We start from the raw sequence: 21,810 nt of genomic DNA, 5'->3' as shown, positions 1-21,810 counted from the left end.
CTGAGCACTTTCTAAATTAAGGAGATATGAATGTCATAGTCTACCAGTCACAGAAGTAGTATATATTGTGTAAAATGTCTGCTTTTACACAAAAGCCAAGGTAGATCAGATTTCTCAGGGAAACTGTACCACATGTGTAATTTGGCTCACCATGGGATCGGCACATTAAGATGCTTTTTAATGGTTACTGAAACTTTAATTAACAAATAGTACTTAATCTATTTTTGTGTGTTCAAAATCTCTTGGAAATATTTAAGCTTATAGAAAATTCCTGAACTATGAAAATGAAAATTGTGCAGGACAACTGGAATGTATTTTTTTTGTTTGTTTATTCTGATGAAACAATGTGTGCTATGTCATTTAAAATACTCGCATTATCTCAAATGTCTTCCTTTCAACTTCCAGTAAATATTTCTCAGCAGGCATATGTAAGGGATATTTCTAGAAAATAACAGGATAAATCAGAGTCACTGGCTTCAAAATAGAGCCTGAGTGCAACCCTGGAAGAACTGTCATGATTTCACTGTCAATGAAAAGTTGTATCTCAGATGAGTGAGGTCTACTGTTGAACCTTTCTGACATTGAAAATGTTAAATCTTCTGTAACTCCATATGGATTGTTGACAAAAGAATTGGCAGTGTCAGTAATAACAGTAAAAGAATAATAAGCCAGTGGCATAATGAGCATTACTTTTACATATTAAAGAATATCATGGAAAAAAAAAATGGCAGCCCACTCCAGTATTTTTGCCTGGAAAATCCCATGGACAGAGGAGCCTGACGGGCTCTAGTCCTGGGGTCACCAAGAATTGGACACGACTTAGTGACTAAATCACAATAACAGCAATAAGTGCTCTATTCTTCACAGATAGTATTTTGTGAAATCATCATCATATGCAATAGGCATTGTTATGCCAGTGTCAACAGAAAAAAATACACAACCTCAAAGTTGAGAATTAGGTTTCATTTTGTGGTCTTTTTGAGGACTATAGCCTGAGATGGCAGCCTCTCAGAGAGCTCTGAGGGACTAAGAGGCAGGATATGTAGGAGTTTTTGCCGAAAATACAAAACAAGAAAACCCATGCAGTCAAACATCAAAAGATTGCTGCTAATCAGAAAAAGTCAGCATCTCAAGTTAATGAGGTTAGTGCTTTTCTATGTACCGGAAGATGCAAGAGTCTGGGCTTATTGAAAGCATTCCTTTGATATGCATCTTAACTATCTAAGGCCAGTTTCCTGTGTTCTCCATCCTGAATTCCTCGCAGGGCACACCATCAGGGACAGCTGCCCTGACTGATGGCTTCATGAAATCCTTCACTGACTGAAATGGCAGGTGACATTCTTTGTCCACACTAGTTTCTCAGCCGTAGAAACTGCTATCAGGAGACTCAGCTATCTTTTAAGAATATGAAGCTACAGAGCAGTAGGGTGGCTTTGACACAGGTCCAGATGGCTCCATAGCTTACCCTCTTCATTCTAGTAGATGGCTGCCTTTCTCTGCATGTCCAACCTCCCACCATTGCCTAAGCCACCTGGGGACCCAGGTGGCAGTCATATCCTTGGTATTGTAAGAAGTCAGTCCACACACAAGTGCATCTGTGGCTTAAAACTAAGAGTGACCATTCCCAGTGTAAACAGTACAGAGCTACCAGCAGCCCTGTATTTTCCATCAGACCATCTGAAGTCTCAGCATCAAGTACAGTACGCTGACCAGAGTGTGTGTATGACTGAAGGAAGGCAAGCTGGGAAACTTTATTTTTTCCCACATTTGTTGCCTGAAAGAGATATAAATACTCAGATGCTGTAGACCACTTATTCAGAATTAATTCATTTAGGACCAACTTTTCTATTTTGAAAAGTGCAATTCTACTAAATTTCTGACTGCTATTCATGATAAATGCAGAAAATATACTCTTAGTTTTCTTTTTAAAAAATTAGAATTGACACTAATTCATTCAGGATCATTCATAAATCATGGATATATTCATATAAATATTTACAGCAATATTCCCCAAATATTTGATAAGCACTTCTTCTAGGCATTCTGCCAAGTGTGCAGTGCAGAGGTGAGGGATGCTGTGAGAGGACACTTTTGATTCTAAATTGAAGGATAAAGAGAAGTTATCTCTGTTTAATGGAAAAGATTTTTTTGCTTTATATTGGCAGTGCCATGTGGCATGTGGAATCTTTGTTCCTTGACCAGGAATTGAACCCCCGCCACATGCAGTGGAACCATGAATCTTAACCACTGGATTGCCAGGAAAGTCCCAAGAATTTCTTAAATGTTGGAAAATGTAAATAGCATCTTAGCTAAGTACCTTGTATTTGGAGGGTGTGTGTGTGTCTGTTGTTTTAAGTTCACTGAGATACCAAGGGAACATTTCATGCAAAGATGGGCTCGATAAAGGACAGAAATGATATGGACCTAACAGAAGCAGAAGATATTAAGAAGAGGTGGCAAGAATACACAGAAGAACTGTACAAAAAAGATCTTCACGACCCAGATAATCACGATGGTGTGATCACTCAACTAGAGCCAGACATCGAGGAATGTGAAGTCAAGTGGGCGTTAGAAAGCATCACTATGAGCAAAGCTAGTGGAGGTGATGGCATTCCAGTTGAGCTATTTCACATCCTGAAAGATGATGCTGTGAAAGTGCTGCACTCAATATGCCAGCAAATTTGGAAAACTCAGCAGTGGCCACAGGACTGAAAAAGGTCGGTTTTCATTCCAATCCCAAAGAAAAGCAATGCCCAGGAATGCTCAAACTACCGCACAATTGCACTCATCTCACATGCTAGTAAAGTAATGCTCAAAATTCTCCAAGGCAGGCTTCAGCAGTATGTGAACCGTGAACTTCCAGATGTTCAAGCTGTTTTTAGAAAAGGCAGAGGAACCAGAGATCAAATTGCCAACATCTACTGGATCATTGAAAAAGCAAGAGAGCTCCAGAAAAACATCTATTTCTGCTTTATTGAAATGCCAAAGCCTTTGACTGTGTGGATCACAATAAACTGTGGAAAATTCTGAAAGAGATGGGAATACCAGAGCACCTGACCTGCCTCTTGAGAAACCTATATGCAGGTCAGGAAGCAACAATTAGAATTGGACATGGAACAACAGACTGGTTCCAAACAGGAAAAGGAGTACATCAAGGGTATATTGTCACCCTGCTTATTTAACTGCTATGCAGAGTACATCATGAGAAACGCTGGGCTGGAAGAAGCACAAGCTGGAATCAAGATTGCCAGGAGAAATATCAATAACCTCACAAATGCAGATAACACCATCCTTATGGCAGAAAGTGAAGAGGAACTCAAAAGCCTCTTGATGAAGGTGAAAGAGGAGAGTGAAAAAGTTGGCTTAAAGCTCAACATTCAGAAAACTAAGATCATGGCATCTGGTCCCATCACTTCATGGGAAATAGATGGGGAAACAGTGGAAACAATGTCAGACTTTATTTTTTGAGGCTCCAAAATCACTGCAGATGGTGACTGCAGCCATGAAATTAAAAGACGCTTACTCCTTGGAAGAAAAGTTATGACCAACCTAGATAGCATATTGAAAAGCAGAGACATTACTTTGCCAACAAAGGTCCGTCTAGTCAAGGCTATGATTTTTCCAGTGGTCATGTATGGATGTGAGAGTTGGACTGTGAAGAAAGCTGAGCACCAAAGAATTGATGCTTTTGAACTGTGGTGTTGGAGAAGACTCTTGAGAGTCCCTTGGACTGCAAGGAGATCCAACCAGTCCATTCTAAAGGAGATCAGCCCTGGGTGTTCTTTGGCAGGAATGACGCTGAAGCTGAAACTCCAGTACTTTGGCCACCTCATGTGAAGAGCTGACTCATTGGAAAAGACTCTGATGCTGGGAGGGATTGGGGGCAGGAGGAGAAGGGGACGACAGAGGATGAGATGGCTGGATGGCATCGCTGACTTGATGGACGTCAGTTTGAGTGAACTCCGGGAGATGGTGATGGACAGGGAGGCCTGGCGTGCTGTGATTCATGGGGTCGCAAAGAGTCGGACATGACTGAGCGACTGAACTGAACTGAACTAAACTGATCTGTTAACTGGAAGGATATTAAGGAATGTTCATCTAAACAGCACTAGTTCAGGAGTGAATCTGCATACCACAACACTCCAAACATTCTGTCTATAAATAAATATCCTCATCAAAATCTTAAGCAACTCAAATGGTGTTGATGGATATGATTTTGAACAGAACTGCTTGTTTCTCTGTGAAAATATGGAGTCTTTACATATGGCTATTTCTTCCATATACTGATGAAAGAGAACTCTTATTTAGTTAAACACAGTTGACAGAGGCTTAATAGATGATTTACACACATAGGGTGATCAGATGCATACCAAGTATACGCTTCACAAATTGAAACAACTCCTCCACCATAATATAAAAAGTAGGCCTCTTATCAGTGCACTTCCATTTCATAGTCAAAATGTGATTTTTAAAGGGGAAGTGAACTTGATGCCATTTTTAGTTTTCTGTGCAACAAGTAGCAACATTTTTCATTATTTATTATCTATTTTTGAAGTTTTCTTATAACCAAGGTCTTTTATTCTTTTTTAAAAAATCTTTTAACTTTACAATATTGTATTGGTTTTGCCATATATCAACATGAATCCGCCCAGGTCTTTTAAAACACCTTTAAAAATGAAGATTAAGCCCTATGTCATCAATAGGAAAGTTCTGTAACTTCTGTATCCCTCCACAATGTCTACTGCTGAGCTGTGGAGGCAGTAGGGCGGGCTGCTCCTTACCAACTCACCTTCTCAAATTTGCTAGGTTAAAAATAAAAACTTTGCCCGCCTTGAATATCATGCTGAGTCTGTGCAGAGCTTTTCCAAAATTTAAATTTAGACCACACCAAATTTCATATCTGTTCTGAAAGTCAAGACAATGTACAGTGAGAACATGGACTCTGAAGTTCTCGAGACCCAAGGTCACAACTTGCGTTAGGGGTTTTAGCTCTGAGATATGTGTGCTTAGTCACTCAGTCATGTCCAACTCTTTGTGACCCGATGGACTGTAGCCCAAGGTGTTTCTGAACATGGGATTTCCCAGGCAAGAATACTGGAATGGGTTGCCATTTCTTCCTCTCAACCCAGGGATTAAACCCTTGTCTCCTGCATTGCAGATGGATTTTTTACAAATGAGCCACAAGAGAGGGCCCTCTGAGATATATACTGGGCAAGTAATACAGTCTCTCTGAACTTGATATTTTTACTCATAGAACCAACTGTATACACTTATGCAGGCAGGATGAACTGAGGTCACTTATATATCAAGTGCTAAAGTGGGTAGTTACTGAACTTGTTCCCAATTGTTCTGGGTTTTGGGGTTGAAGTAGTCAGTTCAGTCAGTCAGCAAATATCTGTTGTTCTGTCATCAATTCATCTCTGACTGCTTGTGACCCCATGGACTGCAGCATGCCAGGCCTCCCTGTCCCTCACCATCTCCTGGAGTTTGTCCAACTTCATGTCCACTGAATAGGTGATGCCGTCCAATCATCTCATCCTCTGTCACCCCCTTCTCTTCCTGCTCTCAATCTTTCCCAGCATCCGAGTCTTTTTCCAATGAGTTGGCTCTTCATGTAAGGTAGCCAAAGTATTGGAGCTTGAGCTTGAGCTTCAGCATCAGTCCTTCCAATGAATATTCAGTGTTGATTTCCTTTAGGACTGATTGGTTTGATCTCCTTGCTGTCCAGCAAATATTTACAGGGTGCCTGCTAGATGCCGAGCCCTCTGATAGCACTGGGGACACCTCTGTGATGAGGCTCAGCCCTCATCCTTCAGGGGCTTTTTGTCTCTTTGCAGGGATCACAAAATGATGAGCTTAGCATATTGTGATGGCAGTAAGGAAAGTCACGAAGACAAGCATTTCATGTAAACGACAAAACTGACTCCTTTTTCCGCCCCCCGTGTGGACTGGTTTGGTTTTCTCCTGTTGGCTTGGGGATTTCTGATAACCCTAACCTTTGTGTTAGAGTAGCGGATTCCCAGGCTAGCCCAGAGTCAGGACAGTACCAAGAATGACTCTCTTACGAAGTTGAATTTAAACCACAACCCTTAGTCAGCAGTTGATGTTCCGGGGCTGTCAGGTCGGAATATCCTCTCCTGAAACAAGTGATATATGAACGTATTTACGTTAGTTCTGTGAATTCAGGGAGTGTAGCAGCATTGTTAAGAACTATTTATCTTTAATTGAGCTTTTCAAGTCTTCTAACTTTATGCCAAATTCAGGCAGGGAGAATGATAAGGGATTGTGGCGGCTTGCTGTCTGCGTGGGAACGTGGAGGCCTTTCAGAACTGCGCTTCTTTTTACTCTAAGCAGAGATCATGCAGAACATGCAAACTGTTGTTCAGTCACTAAGTCATGTCCGACTCTGTGACCCCATGGAGTGCAGCATGGCAGGCCTCCCTGGCCCTCACCATCTCCCGGCATTTGCCCAAGTTCATGTCCATTAAATTGGTGATGCAAATTGTGCTTAGGCTATTTTCTTGTACTGTTCTTATAGTCTCATCTATTTAAGTACTAGATTATATGTGGTAGGTAGGCTTCATTAACAAATGGCCATGACTTTGCTCAAATGTGGAAAGTGGTTCTAAACTCAGTAAATCCTATAGAACTTCTACTTACTTTTCCTGTGACTATTCTCAGTAAGACTGGCAGAGCAGTCATTGTTGTCATTCTGTATGGTAATGATAAAATAAAACCCAATTATTTTAGCTTTAACTATTTTCATTTCCAAGAAGAATGCCAGAGCTTTAGAATAAAGCATGATTTTAAAAATTCTATATAGACATATACATATACAATATAATATACATATAAAATTTACAAACCCAGGTCTCCCGCATTGCAGGCAGATTCTTTACCTGCTAAGCCACAAGGGAAGCCCATACATATACAATATTTAGTGTAAATAATCTATTGGGCTGGCCCTGGACTAGCAAACCCAGGAAGTTGAAAATAATCAGCCTAACTTAACGGACAGAAAACTGAGTTAGGAGTCCAGGTAGGTGCTTACAGCAACATCTGTCACAGTTTAAGCATTTAATTTGACTAAAGCAATGGTTGATTTCATTTACTGTGTTCTAGACAGAGCACAGGCTTCAAGAACATAGGATTTGAGGTTCAGCTCTATTTTTGAATTTTCTCAGTATGTTTCTTCATCTGTAAAATAGAGATAAGTGTTTCACAAGAATATTGTGAGGATTGAGTACAGAGATATATATGCTTGGTCTGTCGGTGTGTGTCTGACTCTTTGTGACCTCATGGACTGTAGCCCTCCAGGCTCTTCTGTCCATGGCATTTTCCAGGCAAGAATACTGGAGTGGGTTGCCATTTCCTACTCCAGGGAATCTTCCCACCCCAGGGATCAAACCTGGGTCTCCTACATTGCAGGCAGATTCTTTACCATTGAGCTACCAGGGAAGCCCCTTGTTTTAAGTCACTTGCCGTCAAAGCTCTTTCTTGTTTACAAAAGTGGCCAGCATGTGCTTCCACTGGCCTCCTTGGCTGAGGCACAGTCTGCTTGGTTGTTCGTGGCAGTCAGCCCTCAGTCGGGTGTTCTGCCAGATGAGTGTTCAAAGAGTCCTCAAATAGTCTAAGGCAAAACTCTGCATGGCAGGTGCCTGGATTAACTTGATTTGTGTCATCTCTGAGCTTCAAAGAGCATTCTACAGGAGTCAAGAGAACTGTAACCTAGAAGACTTGTGATCTTTAAAAATATAGAGGCTGCTTTTTCATGACTTGGTTTTACTATTAAATAAAGTGATACATTTAACTGACTGGCAGTGACTCTATGATGAGTTACATTTAACTTCTAACCTGCAATATTGCCATGGTTTGGAGACAGGGCTAAATATTTGGCTCTGAAGTTCATTGTCAAAGTGTATCCAGGATTTCAAGTGTTTATCTCAATGAACATTGAAAGTGTATAAAATTAGGCTACACATGTTATAAGAATTATTTTTTCTCTTGACATTTCTGGCTTTTAGATTCTCAGACCTGGCAGGAAATCTTTTTGGCTCCACTGCTTCTGATCTAGCTGTTTTCACAAAATGCAAACACATGCAAAAACATTGTAATAAACCTCGATGTTCAGTCGTGTTCAGTAAGACTTCAAAAGATGTTTGCTTTGAACTTGGTTCTAAAGATGGGCATACCTTCATGAGAATGGAAGGTATCTTCTTACCCTCTATGATGTGGTTTGGCCATTTTCGAGGCCCCAGAGTTAGCTTTGTTCTGTAAGGCACATTAAATTCACTCTTTTGGACTAGGAATTAACAGAAATGTCTTCCTATAGAACATTTTGGAGCTCTCTGTCCCAAGGGGACAATGGTTTTATACCATAAAGGGAAAACTCCACTGCATCAAAGAGACTTAGAATAGCATCATGAACTCCACACTCTGTGCCTGGTCTTAGATTTAATGAAGCATCTGTATTGCCGTTCTTAAGGTTGCTGAAGGTTGTTGGATGTTAGGTGATCCGTATAAACTCTCCATCATTCTCTAGTTTACAAAAAGTGTGAAACTAGGCTGACGGGATTTGGTACATATTGTAGTGAGCAGAGTACGGTTGTGATACCTTCAGTAAACAGATTTCTCCACATCTTTTCCTACTTTGTTTCTTCTCTAAGTTTTATCAAGATTTCTTGGTAGTAATCACATTACAAAACATTCTGTCCATCCTAGAAAAACCTTTGTCGTGACTGTCTTCTCAGACCACTATAGCTGGTGGGACTGAGGTCTCTTTTTGATGGGCTATTTCACTGAATCTCACTCCTCCTTTCTTGTTATTCTTCTATCTTCAGTTTATTTTTGTCTGTCTCTGTTTTGAAGCCATTATCCAACTCAAAACAAATAGTCAATCTTTATTTATTTATTCATTAGTGGAATATAATTACTTTAGGGCTTCCCTGGTGGCTCAGTGGTAGAGAATCCGCCTGCCAATTCAGGAGATATGGGTCTGATCCCTGGGTCAGGAAGATCCCCTGGAGGAGGAAATGGCAACCCACTCCAGGATCCTTGCCTGGGAAATCCCACAGACTGAGGAACCTGGCAGGCTACAGCCCATGGGGTCGCAAATAGTCAGACGCGACTTAGTGACTAAACAATAAAAAACAACAATTGCTTTACAATGTTGTGTTTTTAAAATATCTTTCTCTAGCTCATATTTGGGCTGTATTTTCTGTGGATCTTAAATAAATCTAAATGTGACCTTTCTCCCTATGTCTTGCTACAAGAATCTCCAATTCTGTCATTTCTGAAATGTTTGAAACTTTTCCACAATGTCTTTACCTTTCTGTGCTTCTAACCACATCTTCTACTACCTTTTGATTATTTAGCACCTTAAATTAAAAATCTGTGCTTTTTTAAAATAATGCTTATCCATTCTATAAATATTTGGGAATAATTTGTAGATGCCAAGCCCTGCACTAAATGTTAGACACTGAAGAGTTAGTATGTTTACTGTCAGACAGCCTCAGTGCCCTCATTGACCAGCCAAGGCTGTGCCCTTCTGCATGGGAAAAGCAGTTCTTTGGGTCAAGGAGACATGTCCAGCTGGAGCCTGACCACGTGCTAAGTACCAGAATCCTGGAATCTGCTGCCCAAATTATTCTAAACTCACTTCCTAGACCTTCATGGTCCCCTTTCCCCTAGTTTGTCTTTCCCAAGAGTTCAGTTTTAAAAGTAGACAAGAGACAGACATTTTGGCAGGGAGTAAACAAGCTTGGGGATGCAAGCAGGGGTATCCACACAAGACTCATCAAGCCCCTTGTGGTTCAGCGGGGCAAGCAAGAGGAAAAGGGGCAAAATGACATGAAGTTGGGGCCAGCACTGCCTTCCTGCTCTCCTTTTTATGCCAAGTTACAGTGCAGAACTGGAAGGGGTACAAGAATAAGGCATGGGGGCATCTTGGATCTTAGTTCCCTGACTGGGGATCAAACTGGTGCTTCCGGCATTGGAAGCACAGAGTCTTAACCGCTGGACCACTAGGAGAGATGACTCCAGGCCCAGGCAGGCAGTATAGCTTACTCTCTAGTTGTAGGTATCATGGGAAGACATGGCATGTGGGCAGGGGCAACTCAAACACATGGGTCAGGAAAGTCCTGCTGAAACAGTGGCACCGAACTTGGACTTGTTGAGAGTAGGATCTTCTTAGGTGGCCTCCATGTATGGATGTGAGAGTTGGACTATAAAGAAAGCTGAAAGCCAAATAATTGATGCTTTTGAACTGTGGTGTTGGAGAAGACTCTTGAGAATCCCTTGGACTGCAAGGAGATCAACCAGTCAATCCTAAAGAAAATCAGTCCTGAATATTCATTGGACAGACTGATGCTGAAGCTGAAACTCCAATACTTTGGCCACCTGATGCGAAGAACTGACTCATTGGAAAAGACCCTGATGCTGGGGAAGATTGAAGACAGGAGGAGAAGGGGACGACAGAGGATGAGATGGTTGGATGGCATCACTGACTCGATGGACATGAGTTTGAGCAAGCTCCAAGATTTGATGATGGATAGGGAAGCATGGTATGCTGCAGTTCATGGGGTTGCAAAGAGTTGGACATGACTGGGCAACTGAACTGAAGTGGCATTAGGAAGAGGTCATGAAAGAATGCACAGAGGGATGGCTGAAGAGGGAAGGCAGGACAGGAAGAAGGAGGGAAGGAAATAGTTTGAAAAACAGAGAAACTGACTGGTGGGGGTGTGTAGAGGTTTTTCAATATGCTGGCAGTTTGGGGAGGGTCTTGAGTTGAAGAAGAACAGATGGTCAGGAGCAAAGTCCTGTTAAGGATGCTGACTCACTCCTTTTTCTCCTCAATTCATTTCTCTTGACTTGTGTTACTTGCTTCTTTCTCCTTCTGATGTTACAGGCTTTTTAAAGTCCTTTTTTATCTCACCATTGGGCTTCCCTGGTGGCTCAGAAGGTAAAGAACTTGCCCACAACACAGCTAAACCTGGGTTCAGTCCCTGGGTCAGGAAGATACCCTGGAGAAGGGAATGGCAACCCATTCCAGTATTCTTGCCTGGAGAATGCTATGGACAGAGGAGCCTAGTGGGCTAAAGTCCATGGGGTTGCAAAAATGGGGATATGACTGACCGACTAAGACTTTCACAGTTCATTTCACCATCAGTCAACCTTCATTTACCCTTGAACTTACTGCTGAAAATTTATTTATATTTGAAGTCATTCAAAAATTACTTGTCAATGAAAGTGCAAGATTCTTTTAAAGTGACTTTTGATGAGAATGAAAATAAGAATAGAGAAGTTAAAAAATAGCATCTGATTTCCCCATAGTCAGGTTCCCTTCCTGGCTATATTCTTTTTTATTAATATTTTTATTGGAGTGTAGTTGTTTTACAATATCATGCTAGTTTCTACTGTACAGCAAAGTGCATCAGCTATACAAATACATATATTCCCTCTTTTTAAATTTTTTTTGTATTCTCTTCCCATTTGGGTTGCCACAGAGCATTAAGTAGATTTCCCTGTGCTATACAGTAGATTCTCAAAAGTTATCTATTTTATACATAGTATCAATAGTGTATATATGTCAAGCCCAGTCTCTCAATCCATTCTATCACATACCCCCCAGCTATATTCTTGAAGAATTAAACATATTCCTAGTTTTCCTACCTTACATAGTATATGGTTGGTTATCTCTTTCTTTTACTAAAAACCTAATCGAGCGCTAATACTTATTATCCTGATTAATAATGGTGACAGTCCATGGTGTTATCACCATTTACAGATGAGGAAACTGAGGCCCAGGGAAATTTTTATGTAACTTGTCCAATGCCCATAGGCATAAGCAGCATAACTGATGTCTAAACACGTATTTGCTTGACTCCAAACACTGTACCCTTGCCTGTTTAGGAGGTTACCAACTTTAGCCTCTTTCCGACAATACATAGACTCTAGGCCAAGTCTTAGGGACTTCTCTGGTGGTCCAGTGGTTAAGACTTCGTGCTTCCAATGCAGGAGGCACAGGTTCCATTCCTAGGGTCTGGAAACTAAGATCCTGCATGCTATGTGACTCAGCCAAAAAAAAAAAAAAAAACCACCTGCCAAATCTTAGTCCAGTGACCAGCCCGCATTAAACCCATATTTTGTGTGTGTGTGCGTTAGTTGCTCAGTCGTATCCCACTCTTTGTGACCCTATGGACTGTAGCTCACCAGGCTCCTCTGTCCATGGAATTCTCCAGGCAAGAATACTGGAATGGGTTGCCATTTCCTTCTCCAGGGAATCTTCTCAACCCAGGCATCGAACTCGGAGTGTTAAGCAAAAGAAATACTGTAGTACATTAAACACAAGTGGCGAGTATGGACACACTTGTGAGAGTCGCCTTTTCAACCTATCCTAGAAACAATAGGTAAGCTTTCAGAGGTAATACTATGATACTTTGAGTCAGTTAAAGACGTCTTTTATCTTCCCCTCCAAGTCACTTCTCTGATTTATTTGGGAGTCATCTCTGTTTCTTGGACAGTTGATTCTGTTTCTACACATTTCCCCCAAGTGTGTCACAACTGTCCAAGTGACTGCTGATGACATCAGTTGTCGAGTTTGTGGCAGGCTAGACAATGTTAATCCATGCATTTGGTTTATTTGGCTTGGACCTTAATTCTGCAGATATGCTTTTTGGACTATGTAAGGAATCAGTTCAAAAAAACCCCAAAACATTTAGCCCTTTTCAAATAAATGTGTTAACTTTCAAATGGACTTCTGCATTATACTACCTGCATTTATTTACAAGACATTTTTCCTACAAAGAATTTTTCATTTTCCTTACAATGTTTAAGTTATTCTGTAGCCCTTTAATATGTATTAAAATATTCAAAGGTGTCTGAACTGTGGGACTGATCTTTTTTTTTATTGTTGAATGAAAAAAATCAGAGACATATGTTAAAAGAAACCAGTACAAGATTGTGTCCATGTAATTGTGTTCAAGATTGGGTCCATGCAAACATATTTCTCTTGGTTATAGAAGTATGTTTCCCTCAGTGTGGAGAAATGCCGAGTATTATTACTTATCGAAAACACTGATCATTTTTTTAAATTAAGGAAACATGAACTGAGAACAAGAGAGACCTAAAGTCTTGGTATTTCATGAGCCTTGGATATCAGTTTTCTTGCAGGCGCCCATCTGAGTCACAGTTCAGGAAGTTGGTCACCTTAGCCATTTAGGCATTTTGCAAAGACACAGGTTAATTTAATTTTAAAAGAACACATTGTATGTTTGGTTTAAATTATGAGACTGACATTCATTTTTCACTGACCTCAGAGAATTTATACAGGTACTTTACAGATTCCCGAGTGACATCTATTGATTTTTTTAAAAGCTTAATGGAACAGAATTTAAAGGCTTAATTATTTCAAATGGTAAAAATCAAAATTGCCAACTGATTTTTATGAGGTCACTGTTATAATTAGATTAGCTTAAGATTGAATCAGAAAGATAAGAGTGTCCTTTAACTGCTTTTCTAGATATATAACCAATAATTACCTCTTTACATAGAACAAAAGATTTAGCTTAAATGGGGAATTGGGTATGTCACCATGTAGGTAAAGCCAGCAATAAATGGAACTTTATAACATTTCACCCTGATTTTTTTAAGAGTTTTGGCTGGACCTTACAGTTATGCCTGTAACAATATAGTTTAATATTAGAAATGTCTGTTTATTTTAAAATATCTTTTCATTACAAAACACAAATAAAGAAAATCACTCAAATATATGGCTTAATTACTTTTATAATGAGAATATTACTCAAATCAAGAAATGACGCTTTGCCAGACAACTAAGATGTCCTTTCAGTATACCCTCTCCCAATCACAACTCCCGCCTCTCTCCACAAATAAAAACTATTCTAACTTTTATAATAATCAACTTGTGCTTTAAAAGTAGCTTTATCACCTAAATGTGCATCATGCTCTGTGCTCAGTTGTGTCCAGCTCTTTGCGACCCCATGGACTGTAACCCGTCAGGCTCCTCTGTCCGTGGGATTTCCCAGGCAAGAATATTGGAGTGAGTTGCCGTTTCCTACTCCAGGGGATCTTCCTGACCCATGGGTCAAACCCGTGTCTTTTACATCTCTTGCATTGACAGGTGGATTCGTTACCACTGCACCATCTGGGAAGCCCTAAACATGCATTCTTTGACACTATTGTTAACCTTTTGTGTGCTTGGTCCCTCAGTTGTGTCTGACTCTTTGTGACCCATCACACTGTAGCCCACCGGGCTCCTTTGTCGGTGGGGATTCTCAGGCAAGAATACTGGAGTGGGTTGCCATGCCCTCTTCCAGGGGATCTTCCCAACCCAGGAATCAAACCCAGGTCTCCCTCATTGCAGGCAAGTTTTTTACCATCTGATACACTAGGGAAGCCCCTATTGCTAACCTCGCCAACTTTCAAAAGTCAGATATGTCTTTTGTCTCTCTCTTTTATTTAATTTATTGGAGTATAGTTGCTTTACAGTTTTGTATTATTTCCTGCTGTGTGGCCAAGTGAATAAGTCATACATAAACATATATCCGCTCTTTTGGATTTCCTTCCCATTTAAGTCATCACAGAGCGCTGAGTAGAGTTCTCTGTGCTCTACAGTAGGTTCTCATTAGTTACGTGTTTTCTACATGCTATTATATATATGTCAATCCCAATCTCCCAGTTCATCCCACCTTCCCTTTCCCTGCTTAAGTCTTTTTTAAACTTTATATTACCCTTCCATTTTTTACATTTTCTTACAATTTATCTGTTAAAGAACCCTGGCCACTTGACCTGTCAGATTTTCTTCAGTCTGAATTTTGCTAACTTCATATTCTTGGTGCAATTCAATAGGCTCTTCAGTTCTCTGTATTTTCCTGTATTTATCCAGAAACTGACTAAAGCTCCTCTTTAGCATGGCTAGAGGAGACACATGATATCTAGTTGTTGTTTTTTTTTTCATGTTATCATCTTAGCAGCCATAGATGCTTGATACCAATATCTGTTTATTCACTGATAGCTGAAAAGTGATGATATTTTAATTTCATCACTTCCTTTTGTATTTATTTGTTGGAATGCTTTTGCTGAGAACCTTTCTCTCAAGTTACTATGTAATTGGCCAGGAATACAGTTCTCCTAACAAAGGCAAGGATACATGCTTGATTTCTCTCCTTTACTTGCTAGTTTTCAAGATGATGAAGATAAATATTTCTTTCTTTAAGCTTCCTTGCATTTGTCATTCCATACTACCCCTGGTAGTCTCTGATAGCTGGCTTGCTGTTGGGTAGCACAAGGTATTCCAAGCTAATATTATATGTATCCTGCCCCAAATATGGGATCAACCTTTTTTTTTTTTTTTGAAAAGTCCTAGTTTCTTTTAGTGAGAACTGATGTTTCAGACCACAATCTGGATACCAGGGATACTCTTTGCTCCTGAGTTATTATTTCCAGTGTCTTTTTTTTTTAAATTATTTATTTCTTTATTTTTGGCTGGGCTGAGTCTTCATTGCCTCATGCAGGCTTTCTCCAGTTGCTGCACGCAGGGGCTACTCTCAAGTTGTGGTACTCTGGCTTCTCATGGCAGCGACCTCTCTTGTTGCAGAGCACAGGCTCTGGGGCCCTCAGGCTTCAGTAGTTGTGGCACATGGGCTCGACAGTTGCAGCCCGGGCTCTAGAGCATGGGCCCAGCATTTGGGGTGCACAGGCTTAGTTGCTCCGTGGCACGTGGGATCGTCTCAGCGTGGGGAACAAACCTATGTCTCCTGTATCGGCAGGCAGATTCTTTACCACTGAGCCACCAGGGCAGTCCTGTTTCCAGTGCCTTTGAGTGGACAGTTAGTTCACATTGACACTTTCAATTTAAAGTAGAGAGTGCTAAGACTTAGATTTAAACTCTTTTTGTATTATAGCTTTAGCTCCTTTTTTTCATACCAACAATTCTAAGATAAAGGTGATATTGGAATTTAAAATATTCCATAATAACTCATTTGTTTTATTCCATGTTATATGCAGGAGTCTCAAGATAAAAAATATCAGCCTATCTACCAATATAAAATACAGAAAAAAAATGCATTTACTTATTCTATTCTCTCCCCAATTTTTTAATAGTTGTACAAAATCCACACTGTCAAGAGTATATAGCCAATGCATAATATATTCTCTGCTTTTCAGCTGTCTTGTGGTCTTAGGACAGGTAACTATAGTTAATGCTCACCATCTGTTCTTAGATCTAGGCATTTTGGTTTTCTGAAGTTCACTCTCCATTGGATTACTGGGCTCACATTTTCTTTCCTTCAGTATCTTAAACATATTACTTCATTTTTCTACTGTTATAAATCACTGCTGTTAAAGTCTAATGATAATCTAAGTTTTCCCCTTGTAAATCATGCAATATGTTTTTTTAGATGTCCAAAGGACTTTATTTTTCTTTAAAATACAATGAATTTCCTATAGTACATCAGTCTGGCTCACTGTTGCCAGGTATGCAGTGTCATTTTCAGAGAAAGAGGGTCTGTGCTGATGCTATATTTGTTCATGAGATTGTAAACAAAGTTTCAGAAAAAATATTTTTCAACAATATGAAAAGACATTGGGGTCAATTAGAAAGAACATATGTTCATATATTTAAGTCTGAAAGCACAAGTTAGCTATTAATTTATTGACTACATCAGTGATATAAAAGACTTCAGAACTTGACCAGAATTTTTGATTTTCTAAATTGTGGCACCCAATTTTTTACAAATTGGACCTAGATCACTGCCTATTGTCTTGGACATCAGTAGTAGTTGCCATCTGTCAAATTTGCTGAAGTTTGGAAAGTTGAACTTCAATCTTTTTATCATCTATCACAAATTCAGTAACCCTGTGTAATGCACTTTAGAAAACCCAGCAGGGAATTCCCTGGCAGTCCAGTGGTTAGGACTTGGTGCTTCCACTGCAGGGGGCCCAGGTTCCACCCCTTGTTGGCATGGCCAAAAGACAAACCAATAACACACACACACATACACACACACTCACCATATAACCATTTTATTAGCAGCTATATTACAGCAAAGTATAGTATAAAATTTAAGCCAACTTTTTCACTCTCCACTTTCACTTTCATCAAGAGGCTTTTGAGTTCCTAGTGGAAACAGTGTCAGACTTTATTTTTCTGGGCTCTAAAATCACTGCAGATGGTGACTGCAGCCATGAAATTAAAAGACGCTTACTCCTTGGAAGGAAAGTTATGACCAACCTAGATAGCATGTTCAAAAGCAGAGACATTACTTTGCCAACAAAGGTTCGTCTAGTCAAGGCTCTGGTTTTTCCAGTGGTCATGTATGGATGTGAGAGTTGGACTGTGAAGAAAGCTGAGCGCCGAAGAATTGATGCTTCTGAACTGTGTTGAGAAGACTCTTGAGAGTCCCTTGGACTGCAAGGAGATCCAACCAGTCCATTCTGAAGGAGATCAGCCCTGGGATTTCTTTGGAAGGAATGATGCTAAAGCTGAAACTCCAATACTTTGGCCACCTCATGCGAAGAGTTGACTCATTGGAAAAGACCCTGATGCTGGGAGGGATTGGGGGCAGGAGGAGAAGGGGACGACAGAGGATGAGATGGCTGGATGGCATCACTGACTCGATGGACGTGAGTCTGGGTGAACTCCGTGAGTTGGTGATGGACAGGGTGGCCTGGCGTGCTGCGATTCATGGGGTCACAAAGAGTCGGACACAACTGAGTGACTGATCTGATCTGATCTGATCTGATAGTATAAAATTAGGAAATGACATGATATTAATATCTGTCTCAAAATGCAATATGTATTTCAGTGCATGGTGTATTGGTGATTTGCATTGTGATACGTGTGGCTTCTGGTATTTGCTGTGTTGGATCTGGGCCCTTGTACAGAATTTGCCTTCTGCCTGGTATGAGTCCAGTTCACTCTTCCTTATTCAGTTCCTTCATCTGGCTAATCAACCAAGTCTTTAGGACTAAGCTTAAAAATAACTTGCTCAGTTTTAATCTTTCTCCTTTGACTCCTTCATCCTATGTATCAAGTGGTTATAAGAGTTCCCAGCACAGAGACATTCTCAAAACATGCTTGTTCAGTAAATGAAAGATGAGATGCCTTTTCCTCCTGTTTTTTTCCTATAGCACCTTGGGCTTACCTGTGTCAAGTAACTTTTGCTCTATCTTCTAATAACTTGTAGATCTGTTTTCTCAAGGTAAACTTTCTATGGTAGGGATTAGTTCTTATTCACCTCTTTGTCCCCAAGCCTGGTAAATTGTGCAGCACAGAATAGGTGCTTAATAAACACTTTTGAAACAAAAGAGTAAAATGTCATGGGTCCCTTAGGTTCAAAAATGTCTTGGCCATTTATATGGAGCTCCCATTCTTCTATGGGTTGTAAGTACCCCAGGTACTTCTTAAGAGAGTCTCTTGTGTATCAAAATTATTTTTTAGTTTCATTTGAAAAAAAACGTGGGAAGAAAGAACATTCTGGTGGAAGTAGGGTTCTCTTGGAACTTTCTGTGAAGGAAATGAATACCAGAGGTATTAGACATAAAATGTTTGAGAATAAATGTACCCTATGTGCAAGGGCAAGTCTGTACATATTTTGTTTAAAGATTAGTAAGAGAGGAACAGGAAATACTTACTGATAGAAACAAGAGCAGCCTTGTATGTGGGAAAATGGTGATAGATTTGGGAGAGTGTGAGTCTAATCCTAGCTCTGTCTCTAGAATATTCCATCTCACTAAGAATGCTTTCTTAATTGGAAAAAATGCTAGGAGAGTGACAAGAACCTTCCATCTCTTAACAGCCGTGATCCTGTGTCATAAGTTAAGCAATAATCATATCAGCCTCTTTTTCTTCCTTTCCCTGAGTTTATAATATATTTTGTAATTCACATTCAAAGCATTTTTATCTCAACTGTTGGTTATATTAAGATTCATGATAACTGAAACCACATTTCAGGAAATACCTTTTCTTCCTTTTTTTTTTTTTTTTTTTTTAAGGCACAGTTTCCATGTATTCTGCCCTTTCCTTCCTTCACACGCCCCGGTCTGCCTCCCTTCTATCCCCTTTCGTCTCTTTGTTTTTTCAAGGGAAATTGCATTTAGGTACTTTTGATTCATTTCCAGGTGATTAATATCATATTATATTCGTAGAATGACTTGATATCTAAAATGCCAGTTCTTTAAAACTGAGAAAAAGATGACCGAAGTTGATAGCCTTATGCTTTGGAAGTGGGTTTATTTCATTCGCACCACCAGCAGGGTAAGGAAGAAAGTCAGCATGGCAGCAGCACTATGTTGGAAATGGGGAACTGAGGACAGAGCTGTCGAATCAAACCTCCTAACCAGTGCCATCCCCTCTGACCCCAAGACTTAGAGAGTCTTATGTCTTATTCTCTATTTGGTTCACCTGGCTCTGTGCCATGTTTATCATCCTCTCAAAAGACCCATTCCCTCTGTTTTCCTCCTGAAGTTTTTCACTTCATGCTCCTCATTCATCAGGGCTACCCATGTCAGTGATCTGAGAGGTGGTTACAGCCAGATTCCAATCTGTGTGGCCTTTCAAACAAATCGTGTTGTGTGGGTTGCTCCCTTTTCTCTGGTGTAGATATTCAAAAGGACCTGGCACCGTGGGAAAAAGAAACCCTATCGAGAAGCCCTGGAGGATACACAGTGCTTTTGTTACATCTGGTCATCAAGAAAGCCCTCAGTCATCACCAGGTCTAGCCCTGATTCTGCAAGTTTCCAGACAATTGGGGAAAACAACCACGTTGCAGATCCAAGGAAAACAAATTGCTCTTTTTAGCGAGCACCTAGGGACTGCTCTCCAGCATCTCACTGTTAGGCCTTAGCTGTTGGCCCTTCCAAAAGGCAGGTCTCTATCTAATTCCAAACCATTTGCCATCTCATCCTCTCATCCCTGGGCTTCCCAGGTGGCTCTAGTGATAAAGAACCTGCCTCCCAAGGCAAGAGACAGAAAAGACTTGGGTTTGATCCCTGGGTCAGGAAGATCCCCTGGAGGAGGGCATGGCAACGCACTCCAGTGTTCTTGCCTGGAGAATCCTCTGGTCAGAGGAACCTGGGGGGTTATAGCCCATAGGGTTGCAAAGAGTTGGACATGACTGAAGGGACTTAGCACACATGCATGCCTCTCACCCCAACAGCACAGGCAAAGAGGAAAGGAGTATTGGCAGAAATTCACTGGTTCTGTCAGGAGGAAGAGCCAAATTGGAAGAACCCACAGCATTCTTTCTAGACCAGTTGTCCAAATGAGGGGAGATAGTATAGTTAATTCAACTGTAAAAAGCAGTTTATCTGAAGTAAGTTTCCAGCCCTGTCTGCCTGCTTTGATTAAATTTCTCACAGTTTGGGAGATTTATATGGATTTGGTTTTTCCTAACAGTTTATGCTTTAGTTTAAATAAATATAAGTATCCTATCTCTTTCATTATCTTATCCATTAAAAAATCCCACAAACTTGGAAGCATTTGAAAACATTTAAACTACAGCATATTAATTTTTTGCTAGTGAAAACCATAATTTGTGAAAAAATATGACCCCATCTGTGATTTCTAAAGAATCCCAGAACTTTATTCCTAGATTAATTTTTGTTTTGAGAAAAAAAAAATTTTTTTTTAACCCTCTGAAAGTGCTTTGGAGTATGTGAAGTTGTGAAAGTGTTAGTTGCTCAGTCATGTCCGACTCTCTGCGATCCCATACCCTGTATCTCGTTAGGCTCCTCTGTCCGTGGGGATTCTCCAGGCAAGGATACTGGAGTGGGTAGCGATTCCCTTCTCCAGAGGATCTTCCCAACCCAGGGTTGAAGCTGGGTCTCATATCACCATTTTGATTTGTTTTGATGTTTGGCAAAACTAATACAGTGTTTCAGGTTTAAAAATAAAATAAAATAAAAAAAAATGCAAAAAAAAAAAAACTAAAGTGAGTATAATTTTTCCTTTTAGAATTTTCATTTCAGCAAGGTATAAGAGCATCAGGGTTGACTCCAGACCAAGCAAGGCCTTTTTTGGCTCCTGGCCCTTAAGCATTGCTGTCTGCAGCCCTGTCTTCCATTTCTTTATGGATCCAATTGGCCTGAGAATGCCTTACCCTCAAGTTGTAGTAAAAAAATCAATCAAATAAGATCACGCATATGAGAGCCTTGAAAAGTTAAAAAGGAGAGTCTTTGAAAAGTTATAGAAACAAATGTAAGCTTTATTCATATTTATTTACTTATCTTTTAAACACACATGGTGTCCTAGAATTTATCATTTCATGGTATCTCAGAATTTATTTCCAAATGTTTCTGGCCATGAAGTATAAAAGTATATCTTTTTCTAAACTGAATCACTTTGCTGTACATCTGAAATGAACACAAGATTGTAAATCAACTATACTTCCATATAGTTATGTATATAGGTGTTATATATATATGTGTGTGTGTATATATGTATAACTTTTATATGACTTGTTACATATATATTTATATAATGTTAGGTCTTCACACAGATTTATTGAATACAGAATTAGTGAGTTTTTTATTAGCCTATTTTTAAGTACATATTTATAAAGTTAATAACTGAAATTTGGATGCTAGTCATTTAACATTCAGTTCTAAGTTGTCCTTGGTGGCTCAGACGGTAAGGAATCTGCCGGCAATGCAGGAGACCTGGGTTTGATCCCTGGGTCTGGAAGATCTCTTTGAGAAGGGAATGACTACCTACTCCAGTATTCTTGCCTGGAGAATCCCATGGACAGAGGAGCCTGGTGGGCTACAGTCCATGGGGTCAGAGTTGGACAC

The 21,810-nt window shown here is 40.1% G+C and overlaps 1 protein-coding gene across 5 annotated transcripts in view; it reads left to right on the top strand.

Moving 5' to 3' along the window:
- Positions 1-21,810, top strand: part of C15H8orf34 (chromosome 15 C8orf34 homolog) — a 354,610-nt gene that overhangs the window by 300,549 nt on the left and 32,251 nt on the right. The gene's annotated exons all lie outside the window — the stretch shown is intronic.

This window comes from Bubalus bubalis, chromosome 15 (assembly GCF_019923935.1).
Source record: "Bubalus bubalis isolate 160015118507 breed Murrah chromosome 15, NDDB_SH_1, whole genome shotgun sequence".
Taxonomy (NCBI): domain Eukaryota; kingdom Metazoa; phylum Chordata; class Mammalia; order Artiodactyla; family Bovidae; genus Bubalus; species Bubalus bubalis.
This window is presented reverse-complemented; position numbering and strand designations above follow the sequence as displayed.